Source organism: Lepisma saccharinum, chromosome 10 (genome assembly GCF_977018435.1).
Source record: "Lepisma saccharinum chromosome 10, izLepSacc3.1, whole genome shotgun sequence".
NCBI classification, from domain to species: domain Eukaryota; kingdom Metazoa; phylum Arthropoda; class Insecta; order Zygentoma; family Lepismatidae; genus Lepisma; species Lepisma saccharinum.
In genome coordinates this window covers 26,783,906-26,805,982 of record NC_139238.1, presented here as the reverse complement: position 1 = coordinate 26,805,982, position 22,077 = coordinate 26,783,906, and positions in this window count along the sequence as shown.

The window sequence follows — 22,077 nt, the reverse complement described above, 5'->3', positions numbered from 1 at the left end:
AGTTTACAGGATTATTCTCTAAGTTTACTCAAATAACACATTTTAAATGTGTTTTGAATTAAACTTTGTACACACGAAGTGTGTTTCGTCAATTCAAGAAAGTTTTCAATTATATTTTGGATGCAAAAGTATGTTTTGTCAAGTTCTACCCTTTTATTTTACAAGTTTAGGCTTATTATTACTCAAATAACCAATTTCATCTATTCAGACAACATTTTGTTTGTTATATTTTACTCACAAAGACATTTATCAATTTTTAATTTATTATTTCACAAGTTTATGTAATTTTTTATTCTAATAACACAATTTTAACTATTCAGGCAACATTTTTGTTGCAATTTGGACTTACAAAGAGATTTTTTAAAATCTTTGTATTAAATTTTCTATTTTTTGCGTGTTGTATTTCACATTCGATATTACAAAGTTCTAAGGTGTGTATAATATTTCAAACTATTTTCAGGGTGTATTTGTTAATGCATTTGGATAATAACTATTAGGTTTTTGGATGAACTAATGTTAAGAATATTTCAACCAATCAGAAAATGTGTCGTTTTTATTTCTACCAATCAGAAAACGCGTCGGTTTTATTTCATCCAATTAGAAAACGCGTTGATTTTATTTCAACCAATCAGAGAAGGCGTCAGTTTTGCTTACGAGTATAAAAACTGCGTAAAAGCAAGCAGAAGCTATTTTGAGAAGTATTTGTGTAGCATTGTGTCAGAGAAGACATCAAGTTGTGATTATTGGCCGTGAGTTTCAGACAAAGAACTCAAGAGAAGCTATAATTAAGGTAAATGATTTTTATTATGTAGTGTGTTTTTAAATAATATGTAAATGCAAATATTGAAACGAGCAAAACGTCAATGCAAACCAAAAAGAATATGCGTAATGTGAACAAGTACTACAACTATATTTCTATTTTTCAGGTGCTTCTAATTTTGTATGTGTAACTGAAAGGGACCATTAGTGAAAGATGGCGTCTTCAAGCTCCACAAACAAGGCTAACCACACTGCGGTGAGTACCTCGAAAGAGATTTTACCATTGGAATGTATATTTCTCCACTAGTTTTTTGAAATAATATATAAATCCAGAAAACAAAGAAACGAAAAAGTAAATACAGAAATGAATATGCGTAATATAAACAAGTACTACAACTGTGTTTCTATTTTTCAGGTGTTCTTATTTGTGTACCTGTGAGTGGAAGGATCTATTACTGGAAATAACGTCAACGAAGTAACCGACAAGGGCATGAGTAACATGATTTCAGATGTTATCCATAAGGATTCTGTGTTGGAGATTTTGAAGAGGTATACACCTAGCAAGTATATTATATGCAGGGGTTGTTATCTAAATGTAGGCAACCATTTTTATGAGTGCGAGTGCGTATGCTGTAAAGATGAATTTCTGATTTCCGAATGTTTTTCTATTTGCCAAGGGGAAAGCCGTTTGTATGAATGCCAGCATTGTGTTGAGTGGATGTGCGAGAGAATCCAGTGTTATTTGCAGGATCAGGACAATACAAAACATATTTTTGATTTTTATATTACTAACCATGAGGATGTTGCGGATGCTTTGACGGCACACGAGGTACAGACAGAATACAAAGCTTTTTATAGTGTGTTATGTGAAATTTCAAACAATATCGAACTAGTGAAAACTTTTATAGATTCTATACGCTCAGCAGAGCTTACTTATGGTAGCACAGGATTTTTGTGAGAGTTGAATAAAGAGAGACTGACTAATAACAGCGAAAATGGTGCAATACATTATTGATGTACAAGGATTTATTTATAACAGAAAATTTATATTGCGTGAGATTTGTGTGAGTTCTACAAATTTGGACACTGTGTATTATGCGCTTGTGAGTGTTCCCGATTATTTCAAAGAGAACAAAGAATCGCGCTGGGTTAAAGACAATCTCCATGCATTAATGTATGATATTCTTTGTGGATGTGAAATATACTATGTCTGGAGGGCAGTTAGGAACTTGAACTGTCAAGGTGGTACATTTTTCTGCAAAGGAAAATCCCAAATTATCAAAGATTTGTTTAATATTGATAACATTGTTGATTTACAAACTGTAAACTGTCCATCCCTTAAGAATTTGTATATGTTTCAAGGAGGATTGTGCAAGTATCATTCTGATACTTCTCCCCCAGCTGAACAAGGTTGCGCATTCAGAAATGTTCAAAGACTTGTATGTTGGTACAATAATAAAAATATTAAGGTGTAATGTATTTTAGTGCAAATAATAAAGATTTGTGAAAAAGAAATGTTTTCTATGTTGTTATTTAGTTTTAAAGCCTGCATTCAAGGTATTTTCAAGTATTACCGTTTTTTTTTTTGAGTGATTGACTTAATACCAGGAGTTATACGAGCCGTATTTTAACTACAATCACTATATGTCTATGAGGACTAAAATCCACTGATTGAACCTTAAAGCTTAGGCTTACTATGTATATTGATTACTCACAGGACAACACGAATCTTACAGAGGATTGTAGGAGGCATAGGCCCACACGCCAGAGCCTTATTAGCCTGCAAGAACAACTTATATGTTGCAATTGTGACTGTTTAGAAATAATATTTATAAAGTTTAAATCATTTTCATTAGATTACATATATATTTTGGATTCAAATAAAACACTCAAGTTAAGTTTTTTAAGTTTATTTTTATTTAATATACAAATATAGAATATATCAAATTTACATATATGAAAAATACTCTACCAAAGAGCAAAAGTCACATAGGGATTACGATTTAGCCGATGCTGAAATTCTTCCATGAGGGATTTGTAGTAAGAGAGAAATTTTTGCCATTGGTTAAAGTTGAGGGTGACTCCACCAGAGATGTTGGTGATTTCCACTTTTATGTTTTCTCCACTGCCCTCGAAGGTGAAGTAAAGTTCTTCTATAATGTTTATAGATCTGAACCTGTCTTCTTGTGTGGGGAATTTGTTTTTGTAAGTGTCGAAGATCGCATCTGATTTGTACACGCATGATGGGTACTCTTCTCTATTTAGGACAATGTAATTTTTTCATGTTTCAAAATCAATTCAGTGTTTGTGAAAGTACCTCGAATAATGATATCCATGTTGGCAACGATGATGAATCTGGTTTCTGGTTTTATGTTGTTCATTTGGTGGGTACCTCGGATAGACTGCATTTTGGTTTGCTATCAATAAAAAGTTTTAAAAATATGCAACTAGTGCTACAAAAGGAACGGAAATTATCGACAATTTCTGGATTATAACTAAAATTCAGTTTGCCTTTTACATATCCAATATTTACAGACCAACACTAACTAGACTTCGATTTATATAAATGTAGCGGGAACTATATTTCTGAGAATCAAACTATATTAGGATTATATGTTAAACTTATACAAAACCAGATTATTCTATGTAAGTATATTTATATTGACTGGATTATTTAACAGATCAAACAGAAAGAAGGCAAAATTCACTAAACGTAGGTGATTGCATGAAAATAACTAGGTCAAGGAGTGACCAACAGTGAGCTGAGGTTATATATAGAGGGTCGCTCTTCATAATTCTTACCTTCGCTGGATCGGCGAAGGAACGCACTTGTGGGCGGTAGAACCTGAATGGGCGCCACCAAGACATCGGAGACTCGAAGCAGATGTCTTGGTGGATGAACCCAAGTAGGGTCATAGGCGCTAGGGTCAATTTGGTCATTTCTTCTTGTATGAGGAACCAATTTGGCCAACTCCCAAATTAACTTACATTGCTTATAACTAATTAAATTTGAAGAAAAATTATAATCTCTTAGACTGTTAACATATTTTATATTTAGGCTGCGCAAGATCCAATGATAAAATTAAAAAATGGGAACCGCCCAGACAGGGACTCGAACCCTGGACAGATAGGTTAAAACCCTAATGCTATACCAACTAAGCCATCTGAGCACAAGGTATTCTTTTTTTTTTGAAAAGTTAGTTATGTTAAGAAATATCGTTTGAGAACACTTTTGGTCTGGGTCGACAGAGAAGGAGACAGCATTTCCAAAATTTTACAGACTGGATGTATTTTACCACCACTATAGAGGTCTTTACTATATGTAATTCGAAACGCTAGAGTTCAGTTAGCTTTCAAAATTGAGGTTACATAGTACAATATGTTGAAGATTTTGTGTTTGTCACGCATAACAAGTTACACTATATCTAATTACGGACATATAATACTAAAACTTTGCTAGTAGTTGATGAGATGACAGTAAATTTGAGAGTTTTAGCATCATTTGTCCTGAAATGGATATAAGTGTAACTTGTTAAGTGTGCCAAACACAAAATCTTCAACATATTGTACTATGTAACCTCAATTTTGAAAGCTAACTGAACTCTAGCGTTTCGAATTACATATAGTAAAGACCTCTATAGTGGTGGTAAAATACATCCAGTCTGTAAAATTTTGGAAATGCTGTCTCCTTCTCTGTCGACCCAGACCAAAAGTGTTCTCAAACGATATTTCTTAACATAACTAACTTTTCAAAAAAAAAAGAATACCTTGTGCTCAGATGGCTTAGTTGGTATAGCATTAGGGTTTTAACCTATCTGTCCAGGGTTCGAGTCCCTGTCTGGGCGGTTCCCATTTTTTAATTTTATCATTGGATCTTGCGCAGCCTAAATATAAAATATGTTAACAGTCTAAGAGATTATAATTTTTCTTCAAATTTAATTAGTTATAAGCAATGTAAGTTAATTTGGGAGTTGGCCAAATTGGTTCCTCATACAAGAAGAAATGACCAAATTGACCCTAGCGCCTATGACCCTACTTGGGTTCATCCACCAAGACATCTGCTTCGAGTCTCCGATGTCTTGGTGGAGCCCATTCAGGTTCTACCGCCCACAAGTGCGTTCCTTCGCCGATCCAGCGAAGGTAAGAATTATGAAGAGCGACCCTCTATATATAACCTCAGCTCACTGTTGGTCACTCCTTGACCTAGTTATTTTCATGCAATCACCTACGTTTAGTGAATTTTGCCTTCTTTCTGTTTGATCTGTTAAATAATCCAGTCAATATAAATATACTTACATAGAATAATCTGGTTTTGTATAAGTTTAACATATAATCCTAATATAGTTTGATTCTCAGAAATATAGTTCCCGCTACATTTATATAAATCGAAGTCTAGTTAGTGTTGGTCTGTAAATATTGGATATGTAAAAGGCAAACTGAATTTTAGTTATAATCCAGAAATTGTCGATAATTTCCGTTCCTTTTGTAGCACTAGTTGCATATTTTTAAAACTTTTTATTGATAGCAAACCAAAATGCAGTCTATCCGAGGTACCCACCAAATGAACAACATAAAACCAGAAACCAGATTCATCATCGTTGCCAACATGGATATCATTATTCGAGGTACTTTCACAAACACTGAATTGATTTTGAAACATGAAAAAATTACATTGTCCTAAATAGAGAAGAGTACCCATCATGCGTGTACAAATCAGATGCGATCTTCGACACTTACAAAAATAAATTCCCCACACAAGAAGACAGGTTCAGATCTATAAACATTATAGAAGAACTTTACTTCACCTTCGAGGGCAGTGGAGAAAACATAAAAGTGGAAATCACCAACATCTCTGGTGGAGTCACCCTCAACTTTAACCAATGGCAAAAATTTCTCTCTTACTACAAATCCCTCATGGAAGAATTTCAGCATCGGCTAAATCGTAATCCCTATGTGACTTTTGCTCTTTGGTAGAGTATTTTTCATATATGTAAATTTGATATATTCTATATTTGTATATTAAATAAAAATAAACTTAAAAAACTTAACTTGAGTGTTTTATTTGAATCCAAAATATATATGTAATCTAATGAAAATGATTTAAACTTTATAAATATTATTTCTAAACAGTCACAATTGCAACATATAAGTTGTTCTTGCAGGCTAATAAGGCTCTGGCGTGTGGGCCTATGCCTCCTACAATCCTCTGTAAGATTCGTGTTGTCCTGTGAGTAATCAATATACATAGTAAGCCTAAGCTTTAAGGTTCAATCAGTGGATTTTAGTCCTCATAGACATATAGTGATTGTAGTTAAAATACGGCTCGTATAACTCCTGGTATTAAGTCAATCACTCAAAAAAAAAAACGGTAATACTTGAAAATACCTTGAATGCAGGCTTTAAAACTAAATAACAACATAGAAAACATTTCTTTTTCACAAATCTTTATTATTTGCACTAAAATACATTACACCTTAATATTTTTATTATTGTACCAACATACAAGTCTTTGAACATTTCTGAATGCGCAACCTTGTTCAGCTGGGGGAGAAGTATCAGAATGATACTTGCACAATCCTCCTTGAAACATATACAAATTCTTAAGGGATGGACAGTTTACAGTTTGTAAATCAACAATGTTATCAATATTAAACAAATCTTTGATAATTTGGGATTTTCCTTTGCAGAAAAATGTACCACCTTGACAGTTCAAGTTCCTAACTGCCCTCCAGACATAGTATATTTCACATCCACAAAGAATATCATACATTAATGCATGGAGATTGTCTTTAACCCAGCGCGATTCTTTGTTCTCTTTGAAATAATCGGGAACACTCACAAGCGCATAATACACAGTGTCCAAATTTGTAGAACTCACACAAATCTCACGCAATATAAATTTTCTGTTATAAATAAATCCTTGTACATCAATAATGTATTGCACCATTTTCGCTGTTATTAGTCAGTCTCTCTTTATTCAACTCTCACAAAAATCCTGTGCTACCATAAGTAAGCTCTGCTGAGCGTATAGAATCTATAAAAGTTTTCACTAGTTCGATATTGTTTGAAATTTCACATAACACACTATAAAAAGCTTTGTATTCTGTCTGTACCTCGTGTGCCGTCAAAGCATCCGCAACATCCTCATGGTTAGTAATATAAAAATCAAAAATATGTTTTGTATTGTCCTGATCCTGCAAATAACACTGGATTCTCTCGCACATCCACTCAACACAATGCTGGCATTCATACAAACGGCTTTCCCCTTGGCAAATAGAAAAACATTCGGAAATCAGAAATTCATCTTTACAGCATACGCACTCGCACTCATAAAAATGGTTGCCTACATTTAGATAACAACCCCTGCATATAATATACTTGCTAGGTGTATACCTCTTCAAAATCTCCAACACAGAATCCTTATGGATAACATCTGAAATCATGTTACTCATGCCCTTGTCGGTTACTTCGTTGACGTTATTTCCAGTAATAGATCCTTCCACTCACAGGTACACAAATAAGAACACCTGAAAAATAGAAACACAGTTGTAGTACTTGTTTATATTACGCATATTCATTTCTGTATTTACTTTTTCGTTTCTTTGTTTTCTGGATTTATATATTATTTCAAAAAACTAGTGGAGAAATATACATTCCAATGGTAAAATCTCTTTCGAGGTACTCACCGCAGTGTGGTTAGCCTTGTTTGTGGAGCTTGAAGACGCCATCTTTCACTAATGGTCCCTTTCAGTTACACATACAAAATTAGAAGCACCTGAAAAATAGAAATATAGTTGTAGTACTTGTTCACATTACGCATATTCTTTTTGGTTTGCATTGACGTTTTCCTCGTTTCAATATTTGCATTTACATATTATTTAAAAACACACTACATAATAAAAATCATTTACCTTAATTATAGCTTCTCTTGAGTTCTTTGTCTGAAACTCACGGCCAATAATCACAACTTGATGTCTTCTCTGACACAATGCTACACAAATACTTCTCAAAATAGCTTCTGCTTGCTTTTACGCAGTTTTTATACTCGTAAGCAAAACTGACGCCTTCTCTGATTGGTTGAAATAAAATCAACGCGTTTTCTAATTGGATGAAATAAAACCGACGCGTTTTCTGATTGGTAGAAATAAAAACGACACATTTTCTGATTGGTTGAAATATTCTTAACATTAGTTCATCCAAAAACCTAATAGTTATTATCCAAATGCATTAACAAATACACCCTGAAAATAGTTTGAAATATTATACACACCTTAGAACTTTGTAATATCGAATGTGAAATACAACACGCAAAAAATAGAAAATTTAATACAAAGATTTTAAAAAATCTCTTTGTAAGTCCAAATTGCAACAAAAATGTTGCCTGAATAGTTAAAATTGTGTTATTAGAATAAAAAATTACATAAACTTGTGAAATAATAAATTAAAAATTGATAAATGTCTTTGTGAGTAAAATATAACAAACAAAATGTTGTCTGAATAGATGAAATTGGTTATTTGAGTAATAATAAGCCTAAACTTGTAAAATAAAAGGGTAGAACTTGACAAAACATACTTTTGCATCCAAAATATAATTGAAAACTTTCTTGAATTGACGAAACACACTTCGTGTGTACAAAGTTTAATTCAAAACACATTTAAAATGTGTTATTTGAGTAAACTTAGAGAATAATCCTGTAAACTTGGAAAATATATCTGTGTGTGTGTGTGTGTGTGTGTGTGTGTGTGTGTGTGTGTGTGTGTCCAAAATGTAATAAAAAAACACGTTCAAGTCGTGTTATTTGAGTAAATATTAGGCTAAACTTGTGAAATAAACAGATAAAAATTGAAAACTCACACTTTGTGTGTCGAAAATATAACAAAGTCTTTCCTAAACAGATAGAATTGTGTTATTTGAGTAAAAGATAGGCATAAACTTGTAAATAATAAATTAAAAGTTGAAAAAATCTCTTTGTAAATACAAAATATCCTGAATAGATGAAATTGTGTTATTTGAGTAATAATAAGCCTAAACTTGTGAAATAAACAAATAGAAGTTGAGAACACACACTTAGTGTGTCGAAAATGTAACTACAAGTCTTTCCTGAACAGATTGAATTGTGTTATTTTGGTAATAATAAGCCTAGACTTGTGAAATAAACAGATAGCAGTTGAGAACACACACTTTGTGTGTCGAAAATGTAACTAAAAGTCTTTCCTGAACAGATTGAATTGCCCGACCCTGTGGCCGAGTGGTTAGCACATCGCGCTGCGACGCCAAGGGTCCCGGGTTCGAATCCCGGTCGGGCTTGGTTGTTTGTGAATGTCCATCATCAATTTCATCATTTCATCACTCATCCCCATCTTCGCAAATTAGCCAAGAGGCACAAAACGCGAAGTAAAATAAACTAAATCAATCAATCAATCAATCAAAAAACAGATTGAATTGTGTTATTTTGGTAATAATAAGCCTAGACTTGTGAAATAAACAGATAGCAGTTGATAACACACACTTTGTGTGTCGAAAATATAACTAAAAGTCTTTCCTGAATAGTATAAATAGTGTTATTTTGGTAAAAATAGGTATAAAATTGTAAAATAATAAATTAAAAAGTTGTAAAAATATCTTTGAGAGTCCAAAATTTAATAAAAAATGTTGCCTGAATAGTATAAATAGTGTTATTTTGATAAAAAATTAACATAAAATTGTAAAATAATAAATTAAAAGTTGAAAAAAATGTCTTTGTGAATCCAAAATTTAATAAAAAATGTTGCCTGAATAGTATAAATAGTGTTATTTTGGTAAAAATTAACATAAAGTTGTAAAATAATAAGTTAAAAGTTGAAAAAAATGTCTTTGTGAATCCAAAATTAATGAAAAAATGTTGCCTGAATAGTATAAATAGTGTTATTTTGCTAATAATAAGCCTAAACTTGTGAAATAAACAGATAGAAATTGAGATCACACACTCTGTGTGTCGAAAATATAACTAAAAGTCTTTCCTGAACAGATTGAATTGTGTTATTTTGGTAATAATAAGCCTAAACTTGTGAAATAAACAGATAGAAGTTGAGAACACACAGTTTGTGCGTCGAAAATGTAACTAAAAGTCTTTCCTGAACAGATAGAATTGTGTTATTTGAGTAAAAAATAGGCATAAACTTGTAAATAATAAATTAAAAGTTGAAAAAATCTCTTTGTAAATACAAAATTTAATAAAAAATGTTGCCTGAATAGTACAAATAGTGTTATTTTGGTAAAAATTAACATAAAGTTATAAAATAATAAGTTAAAAGTTGAAAAAATGTCTTTGTAAATACAAAATTTAATAAAAAATGTTGCCTGATTAGTACAAATAGTGTTATTTTGGTAAAAAATTAACTTAAAGTTGTAAAATAATAAGTTAAAAGTTGAAAAAAATGTCTTTGTGAGTCCAAAATTTAATAAAAAATGTTGCTTGAATAGTACAAATAGTGTTATTTTGGTAAAAAATTAACTTAAAGTTGTAAAATAATAAGTTAAAAGTTGAAAAAATGTCTTTGTGAGTCCAAAATTTAATAAAAAATGTTGCTTGAATAGTACAAATAGTGTTATTTTGGTAAAAAATTAACTTAAAGTTGTAAAATAATAAGTTAAAAGTTGAAAAAATGTCTTTGTGAGTCCAAAATTTAATAAAAATGTTGCTGATTAGTACAAATAGTGTTATTTTGGTAAAAAATTAATATAAAGTTGTAAAATAATAAATTAAACGTTGAAAAAAATATCTTTGCGAGTCCAGAATTTAATAAAAAATGTTGCCTGAATAGTATAAATAGTGTTATTTTGGTAAAAATACATAAAAACTTGTAAAAGATTTGACATAAAGTCAAAGTTTGGTAAAAAAATAAACTCAAAATTAAGTTAAATAGCACACAGTAACATACATTTACTACCTAAATCAATAATCAAAGGGTCCTAGGTTCGTTACCCCGTGATAAAAGCAAATGGTGAAAACTGTAGGCCCCGTCCCTAATAGCTCTCCCTTCTTCATAGTACAGATAAAGAAAACCCTGCGCTAAAGCGTCCTGTGCCTTGAAGGCAAACCTGAGCGGAATATTGATTGGCGGCTGAAACCGGTTCTACAAGCGACGCATAGCTTCAGACATTTGACCCTTGCTGCGCATTCTCAGACATTCTTTGTTGTCTGGTTGAATCCCTCCCCTGCCCTACAGTATTGCATAGCTTTCCCCTGTTCTTGCGTAGTGGTTAACCTTGAAAAACCGGTTCTGAAAATCTACCGACGCGTTCTCTGATTGGTCAATCGGGTTCTTCCTTTGTTCTGACGTTCTGACGTCATTTGACCTTGAACGCACACTCCCCAAAATTCCTTTCTCGTCTACCTGCGCGGAGTTCATATTCTGAGACAGTATTCTGTCTAGCGTCTGAGATCATCGTGTTTCATAACTTAATGAAATTATTGCATAGTACTAATTAATAATATTACATATCGCGGGTTCGAGTACCGGGACCGTCCCCAATCGTAATTGGACCTGTACCTACACCCATTACCACCGTTCATAGCGGTTCATAAACCATAGAAAACTTATTTTCAATATTATAAACATTAATATTATCGATTTATACATTACATACTTTGCAGTAATGAATATAAAAACATATGCATAGCGTTCAGTACCTCTAATTACCTTCTATATACATATTTTTCATAAAATAAATAATTATATATTCATAAAAAGTTATAAACATGCAAATACATAAATGTAAAGTATTCTAAGTACTTGCAAATAAATTCTAAGTACGTGCAAATTAATTAAAACCCGTGCAAATTAGTTCTAAGTAAGTGCAAATTAAAGACCACCCATGGAGCGACAGACGTTGGCGCGTTCCTCTACTACTAGTTGGTGCTGTGCTGGTCGCTATTCATAATAATTGACACAAGTAAATTATCACAAATACACCAACCCACCTATTTGTATCCCGTCCTTATGCAGCAGCTTGCTCGTCTTTGACGTATTGGCTGCAGCTCTATAATTAATTATCTTAACCGGTGCATTCCTGGGGACGGTTTCATCATCTACTCCATCGTCGCTACTACTATCATCTCTGTTTTTTTCCTCCAGTTCAGGCAAGTTCGACACGTCCGAGTTTGAACCACTCGTCTCGCAAAACATGGGGGTAGGTTCCATCTCCTCGGATGTTTCTGCAAACAACACAGCTTTTAGCACAGCAAGACGCGTGCAATTGTGTATACAGACGCTCAGAGGTGAAGCCCAGCGTTATGAGAGGTGAAGCCTCGCGTCGCAGAATGTGTGTACAACGCTCAGAGGTGAAGCCCCGCGTTGTGAGAGGTGAAGCCAGTAGAATCCATCCGAGATAAAAGCAATAAATCATCATTTTAATTGACATTAATGGCTTTTTTATTCATTTTCGAGGGGTGACGCTATTGTTAATTAATCTAGCGCCACGTGTCGTGGGTGGAGGAGGAGATGAGTCATCGATGACTCATGCACACGTGTGAGTTTGAAATTAATGGTTTTCCATTAGTGCACAAAAGACACTATTATGTATTCCGTTTTCGACCTAAGCTAACACTATTGTGGTATTTTATTAATGCGTTTCTGCCGGATATGAGTCACAGATGATTTATACTGACGTTGGAGTTTGGAATTAATGGTTTTTCCATTAAGGTACAAAAGACACTATTATGGAGTTCGTTTTCGGACTATTCTAACACTATTGTTGTATATTATATATGCGTTTCTGCCGGATATGAGTTAGGGGTGCTTTATGCACACGTGGGAACTTGGAATTAATGGTTTTTCCATTAATGTACAAAATACATTTTCGACCTATTCTAAGGCGTCACGTCCGGCCATTTTGGCGTCGGTGGTGAGTCATATTTGGTATAATTAAGGATCCGGATTTACCCGTATTCAACCGGTGCCGACGCGTTCGATCGAAAGTAGAAGATATTATAACACATGTTCGCTTTAAAGGCGAAGAAATTGAACGATGTATCCTATATGAAAACGAAGTATGCGAGCGGAATCCATGTTATTAATATTAACCTGTTACGGAAGAACCTGTTATGTGGTTGCATTCATCGGCACCCCCAAACCGCGCGCGTTCATGGACACGCGTGGGGGAAGAAAGGGTCGCCATTGTTACGGCCCCCTTCGCTTGGTCTTCTTCCGAAGTTGAATGGAAGTCAAGTGTCGCCAAATTTTTACACACGAGTATTGATTTTCTTTGAGGTTCTAATTTTATTTGGCAGAAGTAATCTACGCGTTATTTCTGCCGCCTTTCGTAACATTGCAAAGACTATTTGACCAAAACCGTAAGGAATTTGGCTGAACTAGGAACATTCAGTTCCAGTATCTACAAGTTAAAGTGGATGGCATCCACTATTTGCCCTTATTTCGGGGTTGCGAACCACGGACCATTTGATTATTGGGTTATAAACATCAGGATTCATGTAAAATTGACCAGATGTTTTTACTGTTAGAGACAATATTTCGCATTTTTTGTGTATTTTTACTCAGAAAACGCTATTTGAACGATTCAAGCAAGAGTTCGCATGGCAATTTAGACACACAAACTGTGTTTCTTCAACTTTAGTTGAAGTTTAGGTTTATTTTTTACTCTAATATCACAATTTCTTCTATTCAGACAACATTTTTTATTAAATTTTGGACTCACAAAGACATTTTTCAACTTTTAACTTGTTATTTTAAAAGTTTATTTCCATTTTTTACTCTAATATCACAATTTCTTCTATTCAGGCAACATTTTTTATTAAATTTTGGACTCACAAAGACATTTTTCAACTTTTAACTTGCTATTTTAAAAGTTTATTTCCATTTTTACTCTAATATCACAATTTCATCTATTCTGGCAGGAGTGTTTATTCCAGTTTAGACTTGCAAAGATAATTTTTTCAACTTCTTTTATTAATTTTTCTATTTATTGCCTTTTGTATCTTATATTTATTAATTCTTAACTTTGAGTTTTGTTCTTTATTTAAAGAATTTCTCTAATCACTAAGGAAGAAGTACTTTTAAGTAAAACTGTACCCACAAACTTTATTATTACTATTATTATTATTATTATTATTATTGTTGTTGTTTTTTTGTTTTGATGTAGTTGTTGAATCTTGTTGTTGTTGTTAGGGTTTATTGACTTCCACTACGGTATTTTTGGTTTGCTTCGTAGGAAAGTTTGTTTATTTTAGAGTTTCCTCGGTATTTTCTTACTGTTAGGGTAGGTAAAGTTTCCTAAATATATGAGTAGGGTTCCATATATTCTTGTTCTTGCATGTTTTTCATATGATGTGATCACCACAACTCTCCAAGTGCTTTTACTGCATGTTTCCATTTTTATTGAGGCTTAGTGATTCCTAGAGCCACTTTATGCATGAGAGAAAGCTTGAAAATTTTGATCTCAGATAGCCGTCAACCTTATGTCAGAGTATTTTCGAGTATATTTTAGTCTTATTATGGCCCACTAGAATATCACGGCTTGCTTATTTTTTAAGTATGTTGCGCAGTTATTGTATTTTTGCTTTTCCTTTCTAGATAAACTGTATGAAATGTTTAATATTTGTACTTTTTGCACTTATAAGAGGCCAAACTTTTACTGTAACTAAAATTATTATGTCTCTAGGCACTGAAACCCCTTTACCAAGAGTACTATAACTGCATGTTTATTAATATTGTTTCTTTCATCCCTCAAATATAACAATTTAACAATATAATGATGTTAGCAGATGACTACGTGGCTCTTAAGTCCACCTGCCAAACTTTTCTTACCATGCTATTTACTCTTATAGTTTCTTATTCGGAGTACATTTCAAGTACTACTTGACTTTTTGAGTGTTTGATTAACACCAGGGGTTATTTGTATCTGTTATGCTGTATTATTTGAGGCTTCTAATTTTTATTCTACAATCACTATATGTCCATGAGAACTAAATTCCACTGACTGAAGCTTAAAGCTTAGGCTCTGCAGCATGTTGAATGGTTAAGCACTGGTCAATATGAATTTTACAGAGGCTAGTAGGAGGCATAGGAACACACGCCAGAGCATTATTAGCGTGCAAGAAGCACTTTCAGGGAGTACTACGAGGAAACGAAGTTGATTTTTTTGAGGGCTTTACCAGTTACACAGCCAATATTTGCTATTTCAAGTAACTACATGTACCAGAACATTTTACAGCCCAACACTAACTAGACTTCAATTTATACTATATTAGGGGCTAAATGTAGCAAGAACACTGATTGTACATACTTTTGAGAATCCAACTATATCAGGATTTTTTCTATGTAAGTATATTTTTATTGATTACTAACTTTAACAGACCAATCAGGAAGACAACAAAATTCACTAAACTTAGTACTATAGTGTAGGTGATTGCATGAAAAGTAGAAATTATAACATCCACAAGATTTCGCTTTTTTTTTGCAACTAAAATTATTATGTCTCTAGGCACTGAAACCCCTTTACCAAGAGTACTATAACTGCATGTTTATTAATATTGTTTCTTTCATCCCTCAAATATAACAATTTAACAATATAATGACTAATCACAGGACAAGTCGATGTTAGCAGATGACTACGTGGCTCTTAAGTCCACCTGCCAAACTTTTCTTACCATGCTATTTACTCTTATAGTTTTTTATTCGGAGTACATTTCAAGTACTACTTGACTTTTTGAGTGTTTGATTAACACCAGGGGTTATTTGTATCTGTTATGCTGTATTATTTGAGGCTTCTAATTTTTATTCTACAATCACTATATGTCCATGAGAACTAAATTCCACTGACTGAAGCTTAAAGCTTAGGCTCTGCAGCATGTTGAATGGTTAAGCACTGGTCAATATGAATTTTACAGAGGCTAGTAGGAGGCATAGGAACACACGCCAGAGCATTATTAGCGTGCAAGAAGCACTTTCAGGGAGTACTACGAGGAAACGAAGTTGATTTTTTTGAGGGCTTTACCAGTTACACAGCCAATATTTGCTATTTCAAGTAACTACATGTACCAGAACATTTTACAGCCCAACACTAACTAGACTTCAATTTATACTATATTAGGGGCTAAATGTAGCAAGAACACTGATTGTACATACTTTTGAGAATCCAACTATATCAGGATTTTTTCTATGTAAGTATATTTTTATTGATTACTAACTTTAACAGACCAATCAGGAAGACAACAAAATTCACTAAACTTAGTACTATAGTGTAGGTGATTGCATGAAAAGTAGAAATTATAACATCCACAAGATTTCGCTTTTTTTTTCTTTTGTGACTAATCGTGACGCTGAGGATGAATGGATGGCCAAAAATCTTAAGGACTGGATGTATTTTACCACTACAGACGCCTATGTAGAAACACTAGAGTACTGTTAGCTTTCAAAATTGAGGATATACTGTACTGTTTCTTAAATATTTTGTACTTGGCACGTTACAGTTATATCCATTTCAGGACAAATATTGCTAAAACTCTCAAATTTACTGGTACAAGTTGATATTTCTGCTATCAGAGGAATTAACAACCCTATTTTACAAACAAATGGTATTGTTTACACTTTATTTACTTCAATCTGAGACTAATATTTTACAGTAATTGAATCATTCAGCCCTAGTCAATACTTTACTGCATCAGAAAGTTTGTTATTAATCTAATAAGTATGCTATTTTGTGATATTCTAATGCAAACGTTGTTTAATTCACTGGTTATAATGCAAACTTTTGCACAAATTCGATATATTCACTACCTTCAAACCAAACAATTGTACTTATTTAGCGCATTTCATTTATATTTCTTGTAATTAACTTATGTTTCTTATAATTAACAAACTAAACTAATTACTTTGGCATGTTAAAAACCTTATTTTTTACTATTTCCTATTCTATCAGGTTCTATATTGCTGTTTTTATCAATTATGTAAGACCACACTCTGGTAAATGCACATAGAGTATTAGTAATCCCAAAGTGGTGTTTTTGGTGTCCAAGTTCAGATGAGAGTCTGCTATGTGCCTTTTGCAGGGGATTGCATGTGAAGTGTATGCATATTGAGCATTATTGAGTGTGTAGGCTTCCAAGTTTTGCTGTTATTTTCCTATAATTCTGCGAGACTGTAGAGAGTTCTCCCTTTTCAACCAGTTTTCTTTCATTGATTGGATACTTTTTGGGAACTTAGCAGTTTTTTATGTTATGAAGCAGATTGTTGTAGAATATTTTGCATGGTCTTTTGTGATATTGAGTGCCTGCTGTAACGGAAGTAAGTATCTTTCCTTTTTGTGTTGATGTTCTTGTGTAGGTTTCCTATTTTCTGTCAAGTTGCAGTACTTAGAATAATCGCTATTGTCTTATTGATCTACGAAGCTCCTTTGAATAATCATTTGCATGTGACCCTATACTCCACGCTGTACTTTGTTCTGGGAGCTATCTTTTGAAGCCTTGGCATTCTGCTAGTACAGTATTATTATCGTAGAGGTAAATTAGTTCGTGAAAATATGTATTTTTCTGATTAACTATAGTCGCTTAGTTGTTCTAGCAGGTATAAGTAGTTACTGCTGATGTTGTTAATTTTCTATTCGCAGGGGCTATGTATGATGTAGCGTATTTGTGTTGGCTGTCCCTTTTATTCCTATGTTGTTGAGTTTCTCCATAAGCATGTCCTGTTTTACTCTATTCTATGCCTTGTTGCTGCTAGATATCTGAGGTATGTTGCTGGTTCATATCTGAGGTAGCTTGTTTGACTATCTATTATTTTTGCTATGGCTGTGGCTATTGATGTCCCTTTCTGAATTCCATGTTGGTTTCTGTTTATCCTTGTTGCTGCTTGTTATCTGAGTTAGGTTGTTTGACTTCAGGACTATCCTTTTTTAACTTTATTGTTGATTGCTGTTTTGTTTATTTCCTTATTTGTTTTTATTTGTTTACTGAATCTATTTGTTTTGTGTCTTGTAATATTATTTACTATAGTAACAAAATTATTTTTCTTCCATCCAACATTTATTATTCTGAGCAACAGAACTTCTCCTTTTTTCCCATATATTTGATTATTTCTGGTGTAAAAGTACAATTTTTACAAAGTTAATGTTTAAAAGTACAATTTTTTCAAAGTTAATGTTTTAAAAGTACAATTTTTTCAAAGTTAATAATTTAAAAGTACAATTTTTTCAAAGTGAATGTTTTAAAAGTACAATTTTTACAAAGTTAATGTTTTAAAAATACTATTCTTTCAAAGTTAATAATTTAAGAGTACAATTCTTCTGCTATTTGAACTTTTGTACAATTTTGTTATTGTTGTTAAAATAAATATGTTAGTTGATATAAAATTACAGTAAATTTTCATGAATTTATATATTAAATTTCAAAATAGTGTTACTTGCTAAAGATAGCGGACAAAATAAATTAAACTTTGACAAATACCGAACAAGAAATATACAAGTATGTTGATAAATATCAATTTTTAAAAATAATTTTGTTACTATAGTAAATAATATTACAAGACACAAAACAAATAGATTCTGTAAACAAATAAAAACAAATAAGGAAATAAACAAGACAGCAATCAACAATAAAGTTAAAAAAGGATAGTCCTGAAGTCAAACAACCTAACTCAGATAACAAGCAGCAACAAGGATAAACAGAAACCAACATGGAATTCAGAAAGGGACATCAATAGCCACAGCCATAGCAAAAATAATAGATAGTCAAACAAGCTACCTCAGATATGAACCAGCAACATACCTCAGATATCTAGCAGCAACAAGGCATAGAATAGAGTAAAACAGGACATGCTTATGGAGAAACTCAACAACATAGGAATAAAAGGGACAGCCAACACAAATACGCTACATCATACATAGCCCCTGCGAATAGAAAATTAACAACATCAGCAGTAACTACTTATACCTGCTAGAACAACTAAGCGACTATAGTTAATCAGAAAAATACATATTTTCACGAACTAATTTACCTCTACGATAATAATACTGTACTAGCAGAATGCCAAGGCTTCAAAAGATAGCTCCCAGAACAAAGTACAGCGTGGAGTATAGGGTCACATGCAAATGATTATTCAAAGGAGCTTCGTAGATCAATAAGACAATAGCGATTATTCTAAGTACTGCAACTTGACAGAAAATAGGAAACCTACACAAGAACATCAACACAAAAAGGAAAGATACTTACTTCCGTTACAGCAGGCACTCAATATCACAAAAGACCATGCAAAATATTCTACAACAATCTGCTTCATAACATAAAAAACTGCTAAGTTCCCAAAAAGTATCCAATCAATGAAAGAAAACTGGTTGAAAAGGGAGAACTCTCTACAGTCTCGCAGAATTATAGGAAAATAACAGCAAAACTTGGAAGCCTACACACTCAATAATGCTCAATATGCATACACTTCACATGCAATCCCCTGCAAAAGGCACATAGCAGACTCTCATCTGAACTTGGACACCAAAAACACCACTTTGGGATTACTAATACTCTATGTGCATTTACCAGAGTGTGGTCTTACATAATTGATAAAAACAGCAATATAGAACCTGATAGAATAGGAAATAGTAAAAAATAAGGTTTTTAACATGCCAAAGTAATTAGTTTAGTTTGTTAATTATAAGAAACATAAGTTAATTACAAGAAATATAAATGAAATGCGCTAAATAAGTACAATTGTTTGGTTTGAAGGTAGTGAATATATCGAATTTGTGCAAAAGTTTGCATTATAACCAGTGAATTAAACAACGTTTGCATTAGAATATCACAAAATAGCATACTTATTAGATTAATAACAAACTTTCTGATGCAGTAAAGTATTGACTAGGGCTGAATGATTCAATTACTGTAAAATATTAGTCTCAGATTGAAGTAAATAAAGTGTAAACAATACCATTTGTTTGTAAAATAGGGTTGTTAATTCCTCTGATAGCAGAAATATCAACTTGTACCAGTAAATTTGAGAGTTTTAGCAATATTTGTCCTGAAATGGATATAACTGTAACGTGCCAAGTACAAAATATTTAAGAAACAGTACAGTATATCCTCAATTTTGAAAGCTAACAGTACTCTAGTGTTTCTACATAGGCGTCTGTAGTGGTAAAATACATCCAGTCCTTAAGATTTTTGGCCATCCATTCATCCTCAGCGTCACGATTAGTCACAAAAGAAAAAAAAAGCGAAATCTTGTGGATGTTATAATTTCTACTTTTCATGCAATCACCTACACTATAGTACTAAGTTTAGTGAATTTTGTTGTCTTCCTGATTGGTCTGTTAAAGTTAGTAATCAATAAAAATATACTTACATAGAAAAAATCCTGATATAGTTGGATTCTCAAAAGTATGTACAATCAGTGTTCTTGCTACATTTAGCCCCTAATATAGTATAAATTGAAGTCTAGTTAGTGTTGGGCTGTAAAATGTTCTGGTACATGTAGTTACTTGAAATAGCAAATATTGGCTGTGTAACTGGTAAAGCCCTCAAAAAAATCAACTTCGTTTCCTCGTAGTACTCCCTGAAAGTGCTTCTTGCACGCTAATAATGCTCTGGCGTGTGTTCCTATGCCTCCTACTAGCCTCTGTAAAATTCATATTGACCAGTGCTTAACCATTCAACATGCTGCAGAGCCTAAGCTTTAAGCTTCAGTCAGTGGAATTTAGTTCTCATGGACATATAGTGATTGTAGAATAAAAATTAGAAGCCTCAAATAATACAGCATAACAGATACAAATAACCCCTGGTGTTAATCAAACACTCAAAAAGTCAAGTAGTACTTGAAATGTACTCCGAATAAAAAACTATAAGAGTAAATAGCATGGTAAGAAAAGTTTGGCAGGTGGACTTAAGAGCCACGTAGTCATCTGCTAACATCGACTTGTCCTGTGATTAGTCATTATATTGTTAAATTGTTATATTTGAGGGATGAAAGAAACAATATTAATAAACATGCAGTTATAGTACTCTTGGTAAAGGGGTTTCAGTGCCTAGAGACATAATAATTTTAGTTGCAAAAAAAAAGCGAAATCTTGTGGATGTTATAATTTCTACTTTTCATGCAATCACCTACACTATAGTACTAAGTTTAGTGAATTTTGTTGTCTTCCTGATTGGTCTGTTAAAGTTAGTAATCAATAAAAATATACTTACATAGAAAAAATCCTGATATAGTTGGATTCTCAAAAGTATGTACAATCAGTGTTCTTGCTACATTTAGCCCCTAATATAGTATAAATTGAAGTCTAGTTAGTGTTGGGCTGTAAAATGTTCTGGTACATGTAGTTACTTGAAATAGCAAATATTGGCTGTGTAACTGGTAAAGCCCTCAAAAAAATCAACTTCGTTTCCTCGTAGTACTCCCTGAAAGTGCTTCTTGCACGCTAATAATGCTCTGGCGTGTGTTCCTATGCCTCCTACTAGCCTCTGTAAAATTCATATTGACCAGTGCTTAACCATTCAACATGCTGCAGAGCCTAAGCTTTAAGCTTCAGTCAGTGGAATTTAGTTCTCATGGACATATAGTGATTGTAGAATAAAAATTAGAAGCCTCAAATAATACAGCATAACAGATACAAATAACCCCTGGTGTTAATCAAACACTCAAAAAGTCAAGTAGTACTTGAAATGTACTCCGAATAAGAAACTATAAGAGTAAATAGCATGGTAAGAAAAGTTTGGCAGGTGGACTTAAGAGCCACGTAGTCATCTGCTAACATCATTATATTGTTAAATTGTTATATTTGAGGGATGAAAGAAACAATATTAATAAACATGCAGTTATAGTACTCTTGGTAAAGGGGTTTCAGTGCCTAGAGACATAATAATTTTAGTTACAGTAAAAGTTTGGCCTCTTATAAGTGCAAAAAGTACAAATATTAAACATTTCATACAGTTTATCTAGAAAGGAAAAGCAAAAATACAATAACTGCGCAACATACTTAAAAAATAAGCAAGCCGTGATATTCTAGTGGGCCATAATAAGACTAAAATATACTCGAAAATACTCTGACATAAGGTTGACGGCTATCTGAGATCAAAATTTTCAAGCTTTCTCTCATGCATAAAGTGGCTCTAGGAATCACTAAGCCTCAATAAAAATGGAAACATGCAGTAAAAGCACTTGGAGAGTTGTGGTGATCACATCATATGAAAAACATGCAAGAACAAGAATATATGGAACCCTACTCATATATTTAGGAAACTTTACCTACCCTAACAGTAAGAAAATACCGAGGAAACTCTAAAATAAACAAACTTTCCTACGAAGCAAACCAAAAATACCGTAGTGGAAGTCAAT